This window comes from Drosophila sulfurigaster, chromosome 2L (genome assembly GCF_023558435.1).
Source record: "Drosophila sulfurigaster albostrigata strain 15112-1811.04 chromosome 2L, ASM2355843v2, whole genome shotgun sequence".
Taxonomy (NCBI): Eukaryota; Metazoa; Arthropoda; class Insecta; order Diptera; family Drosophilidae; genus Drosophila; species Drosophila sulfurigaster.
The window spans coordinates 19,416,475-19,422,825 of record NC_084881.1 but is presented as its reverse complement, the minus strand read 5'-3'; the positions used below and the strand labels follow the sequence as shown (position 1 = coordinate 19,422,825).

Below are 6,351 nucleotides of genomic sequence, written 5' to 3'. Positions count from 1 at the left end.
ATATTTATGCAGCCTAATGCATTCCATGTAATAGCTTTTAAAGATTTACTGCCTAAATGTTTCAGGACGTGCAAAAACCGGTTTCGTTTCGTTTCGTTTCGGAAAGTCAAAGAACTCCAATTATTGAAAGTACCTTAAGCACACATATGCGGATTATTAATAATTAAGCTGTTTATGTTGTGTCAAAGTGAGAAACTCAATTCCAATTACACAGCATCTACTTTGCCTTGCATTTCATTTAAATTAGTTTTCGCATTTTACATGCAAAACTTACGACTGCCTTCAAGTTAGCATGGACAAACCGCACAAAACTTTTATCAAGACTCGAGTTTGCTAAACAACTTTTGTCTTTGCATAATTTTGCGCATTGTTTTGTTTGTGTCACTTGCAGTACTTAATGATGGCACGTAATTAAGCTTGAAGATGTAATACTCCAACAACAATATGAAGTCTCAATAAACAATAACATATTATTTGCACTTGCAGACGAACTTCTTGTTAAATCATATGCAAATTAAAGATGCAGATAAGTCGTTAAATCTGAGCTCAAGTTTAATGTTTTCTAGGTGAATGCAAAACAAATTGCTCGAAATTTGCAGCACAACTAAATCATACGTCTTTGGGTTTTATTTATCTATGTGGTTTTGCCGAATCCAACAGCCAGCTGCCGAATTTATGTGCAGCACTTGTTACACATACGACACGTTGAACACGTTCAAGACAAATCGAATTTCTCTCTGCTTGTTTTCTTTCTAGTTTTTCGACGTTGCACAAACATGACCCTTGACATAATTTATGGCCGCACTTTGTACCATAAAAGAATCGTTGCTAATTCAGCTTAAGGTGGCACCATTTATAATTATACCCTATAAACTTTTAACTTTTTGCCTGCGAATTAGCCCAGTGACATCGTTGGACAACCTGAATTTTCGTTGTAAAAGCAGAATGATGTCGTGACGTCACAAGTTTGATGGACAGTTCAGCTGCAGGGCGATTCAAGATGAAAGCAAAGCAAAGGCAACATCTCTGACTCGCTAAAAAAACACACACATCTCCATTAATAAGAACGCGGTCTTGTTTGAGTTTTGTCTGCGTAAGCAAGAGAAGCAAACAGAGTAGTGATAATGTGCTATGTAATATTAATAAATAAATTAAATATTTAACTAGTTCTTGTGCTTTATTTTTTGAAGTGCTTCTTATCAAAATTCCCTCTCCCATTTAAGCGTGTCTAAATCTAATATAATAACTATTATTTCAGCACATTTGCCAACGCTTTAATACAGATAAACCTAAACCTTTCTCTCTCTCTCTTCTTTTCGTTCCTTTCTTTCTGTGCTGTGTGAAAGGGGCAAGAGTCATAAAAATGTTTATGCTCCTTTTATGAACACACAAGCTGTGGAGCTGTGGAGTATCGCACAGTTATGGAAGCGGACAGAGCGTCCAACACAACAGCATGGTTTAGTTTCATTGTGTATGAGTGTGTGTGCGCTTTTATTGTGCCCTCGCCGAAGGTCCTTGGAGGACAATTATGTTAATATAGGAGCCAAGCAGGAAACGCAGAAAAATATCTGCAGTACCAACAGAAAGCAACACTTTAATAGTCAAATTGCAGCCAATGGAATAGTTAAGAGCGAAGAATTTCCGTAGCTAAGCAGCGAATTTAGGCGCAATTAAAGTGAGTGCCAATAATTGACACAACTCTTACTAAAAGCTGTTGTTGCAGCTGTCATCGCAAATCTCCATCAATCAACTGATGCTGTGAGTTACTTTGAAAACTTTTCTAATTAGCATTAAGCATGGAATGTGGTACGAGCGATAGAGAGATAGAGTGAAGAGACTTTAGCTTAATAAAAGAAACATTAATAATATGAGCAAAGCTGTTTTTGAATTGAGTAAAGCTTCTTTTGGTGCGTAATGCGAAAAAGAATTTATATACTATATGAATTTAAAGCTATTGCAAATCCTTCTTAAATCTTTTTATGCGGTCTGTGTGTGGTTTGTGTGTGAGTGTGCGGAGCGGGATTTAATTAAAATTTATGTTATAATTCCCGATTACGTGGAGTGTCACCAAGTTGCTGAGCTCGTGTCCTGCCACACACGCGATGTGGCTTTTTATCATTCTTTTTGGTTTTTGAAAAGCGGACATTGAATTCTTGCAGACATCTATCAAATTTAATTCAGCATTCATTCTCCCTCAAGTACTTTAGTTTTCCATTAAATCGAGAAAATATAATTGTGCAACTTATCAATGGTCATCGATGGCACGAAAAACAACGCGAAAAAAATAGAAAAGAAGAGAAGAGAAAAAAAAACAATTAAACTAATTGACAGCAATTTATACGCAGAAATGAGAAAAACGCGACACAAAAGTTTTGTAAAAGAGAAAATTGGCATTGCAAAAGTTTCTACCAAAGAAGAAGAAAAACCACTGAGGGTAAAAGAAATGAAAAGTATGGAGTAAGGAAAGGATGCAGTTGTCGATCCATTTACTTGGCCACTAATGAAACCACAATGGAAGAAGAGAGTTTTGCCAACCAACAGCAAACATGTAACCCCTTAATTGGCGGCTAAAATGCCAAGGCGAACTTTTAATTCGTATTTGAAGTCTCGAAGTCCTTGCAGAGACTTGCCTATCAGCCGGTTGCAGTTGATTACGCGTATGTTGCACTTAGTTTTTGCTACACAAAAAAAACCAAAACAAACAAAAACAAGTAAGAAAGCTACAGTCGAGTGTGCTCGACTGTGAGATACCCGCTACCCATTTTTAATAAAGGCAAAATATTGCGGTATCATTTTCAAAATATACCGAATATACTGCAAAAATACTAAAAAATATACCAAATGGTATACCATTCAAAATATACCATAGACGGTATAATGTCCCAGATTGTCGGCCTATGGGTAGCGGGTATAAAAATTGGTTCTGCTGTCGCATCTTAGTTATGGTTGGCAATATATTATATATATCGATATACCAAATATGGCCGTTGGTATATTTTAGAATATTTAGGTAATAGCAATGCTTTGCTTTTATTGAATGGGTCGACTTGACTATAGCTTTCTTTTGTTTCTTTCTGTGCAATGTATTTGGTTAGTTTGGGAACTGCAAAATAGTTTTTGTATGTTATATACTCATTTAAGGTTTATGATATTTTGTTTATAGCTATTCTACTGAAAATGGAATAAAAGAAACTAAATTATCATCTTGCTTAGAAATTAAACAAATACAAATAAAAATTTATTTGTTAACTAAATGAATTTCCTTAATTTTACCTATTTTTTCAAACACATCTGATAAATGATTGGAATATATTAAACACGAGCCATCAGTAGACGGGCATAGAATCCCCGCTTGTTGAGAAGTTTGTTGATGTTATACCAAGAGTTTTCATAGATTATCGCCACTGGTCCATTGGGATTATCTCTGCTAAAATCGTGTTTCATGCACAGATTCGTTTGAAATCGGACATCCGAATAGGGGCTGCTGAGTAGTGTGTAAGAAAGTCCCAGAGGTGTACGTTCGGTAGCCGTGCTGTCCAAGCACAATTGAAACAAGAGAGTACATGGATCGGTTTCCTCGTCGTTGGGCTCATCGGCAAGGTTGGCCGTCCGCCACATGAATTCAACAAACCAACGCCGATTGAAAGCATCAAATATTTGGCGGATCGTAAAAATATTTGGCGAAAATGTCTCATCTAGCGGATTGAGGTGCACCATACGAGCTGTGATCTGCGGCAGTTGCAGAAACCTCATTACATTGACCCGAAGAGCAGTCTTCTTATCGCGTTTCTCTGTCATCTTACGCAGCTCCTCGAGCAATTCTTCAGCTTTCTTGTGGCGAAACTCGCAATTCTCATTATGTGCCTCCTCCAGCACGCCCACTGTGCCTTTCCACTTGCATCCGATGCGTTTGTATTTGCAAGTTGTCAGCCGGTTGCAACAGTCTAGTAGGCTATGAAGACGCAGCAGACAGCGCGGCAAATGCATATTGCATTTCTCACAGGCCACACTTACTTCAGCTAGTTGCCGTTCGACATCTGTATTGCGATTTACTCGTTGTCGATAAATTCGCACTCCACACTGCGAACACGTGCCCATCCGGGAACCGAGCATTTTGTCCAGCACACGTATTTGATAGCAGCCAGCACAGATGAGATGTCCATTGTTGCACTGGTAAATCTTTGAAAATGGCACCATCTTGCACACAATGCAGCGGAAGTCGTTCAAATCGCCCGAAGTGCCCAATGCATAGACGACTACTCCGCTCGCGGCTGGCACATTGTTGATCTCGTCTTCCGAATCCACATCTGTATTGATTTCATCCTCAGCGCTCAGCATGGGACCCACAATCTCTTCCAGATTTTCTGAAGACATCTTTACGTTTGTATATATATATTTTTAGTGGAATGTTATTGAAATTATTTTATGTTCCGGTCTGAGTTCGATCTCACGTATCGAATGTACTATTAATGGAGTTGATTTTCAGTCTGTCTACGTCGACTCGAGAAAATCCAAAAGTCCAGGATCACTAGATTTATTTGATATATATATTTATTTATACAATTATGTATATGAAATGAAATTTGTATGATATGCCTTAATTTAATTAACTATAAGTTAGTAACAGATAAAAATCTTATCTGCGTATTTTGCAGCTGTGACACGAAAATGTTTAAAGTGAGCCCAAAAGATATATTAATTCCACAAAGAAGATTACTATTTAAGCAAACCTTAAAAATATAATTTAAATTCATATTATAGTTGTATGACACAACATTGATCTCTACTTGATTATTTATACCCGCTACCCAAAGGGTATATTCTAGCTTTTAGGCCTCCAAAAAAAAACAAGTTAGAAATCTACCCGGTAACCATTTTGGATAGAAGCAAAACATCGCGGCTTTATTCTTCAAATATACCGAATATAGAGTGTAGAACTATATAAATATACCAAATATATCACTCGGCATATTTTTGTATTTTTATGTAATATTAATTTGGTATTATTTTGAAATGTTTTTTAATTTTTTTGAAATGGGTATTGCGTATCTTCCAGTCGAGGAAATTCGACAGCATTTGTTATGCTTGCACGCAGATCAAGTTTGTTTCAAATTTTTGCCACGCCCACTTCCGCCCCTGCAAATCAAAAAAAATCGAATAACAATCGTAATTTTAAAGCTAGAGATACGAATTTTGGTATATACAGTAATAACTATAGTAGTTATGATCCCTGAAAATTTGGTTGCGATCAAAAAAAAATTGTGGAAGTTATTAAAGAAATACTTTTGTATGGGCAAAAACGCCTACTTACTAGGGGTCTGAGTTGCTTTGGCTGACAATCTGGTATATTGCTCTATCTCTTATAGCTCTATCTCTTATAGTCTCTGAGATCTAGGTGTTCATACGGACAGACGGACAGACGGACAGACGGACGGACGGACAGACGGACAGACGGACATGGCTATATCGTCTCGGCTGTTGACGCTGATCAAGAATATATATACTTTATAGGGTCGGAGATGCCTCCTTCTACCTGTTACATACATTTCCTGCCGGCACAAAGTTATAATACCCTTCTACCCTATGGGTAGCGGGTATAATCATTTAGTACGAGCTGGCGAACAACATTAATTAAATACTGCATTTTACAATAAAATTAATTATTGACTAAGCGTATGTGTCGGAGAAATACAAAACTTATTTTTTTATCATCTTGACTTTTCACCAGCGCCACTTATTTATATTTCCCACCTTTTCAAGTTCTATTAATAGTTTACACTAAGTGGGCATCTGTTTGAAAGCGAAATACAAATTTTTCCCATGCATAAACAAATTAATATTTACTCACCCGCTCAAATTGTGACGCAGCCGCATATTTACAGTATATAGTTCATCCAACCTGTAAAAAAAAAAGAAAACCACAATTAAAAAAAGTAAAAAAAGAGTCTAACTCAAGACCTCCCCGACGGGGAATTGAACCCCGGTCTCCCGCGTGACAGGCGGGGATACTAACCACTATACTATCGAGGACTTGAAAACTGCAGCGGCAAAAAGCAAATAATAGATTTCGTTATGGATTTATGAATTGTGCAATGTATGAGTAAAAAACTATAAATAGAATCGTATTGAAATACTAAATTGATTCTAGTGAACTCAATTTTGCACTATAAACAGCAGAGTATTTAAATTAAATATCCACATTGATGTATTTACTTTAAATTTAACAAAGATAACAGACGCAAAATAAAACTCCAAGATAATATTTGTGTTACATTACAATTTGAGTTATTGAGTTTTCTTTTGTATTTATTTTATTTTTTTTCTTATTCACTAAGCACTCACAGTTGAAGT

At 36.5% G+C, this 6,351-nt stretch overlaps 1 long non-coding RNA gene and 1 other non-coding gene across 5 annotated transcripts in view; both read right to left on the bottom strand.

Moving 5' to 3' along the window:
• LOC133844177 (uncharacterized) overlaps positions 1-5,901 on the bottom strand; it is a 51,107-nt gene extending 45,206 nt beyond the window's left edge. For all 4 annotated transcript variants that reach the window (XR_009894574.1, XR_009894575.1, XR_009894573.1 and 1 more), the window contains exon 1: positions 5,849-5,901. This is a non-coding gene — a long non-coding RNA (uncharacterized LOC133844177). The remainder of the gene's footprint in view (positions 1-5,848) is intronic.
• Positions 5,902-5,958: 57 nt separating this feature from the next.
• On the bottom strand, positions 5,959-6,030 carry Trnad-guc (transfer RNA aspartic acid (anticodon GUC)). Its single transcript has one exon. It is a non-coding gene; the product is annotated as a tRNA-Asp (tRNA).
• Positions 6,031-6,351: the final 321 nt, after the last annotated feature.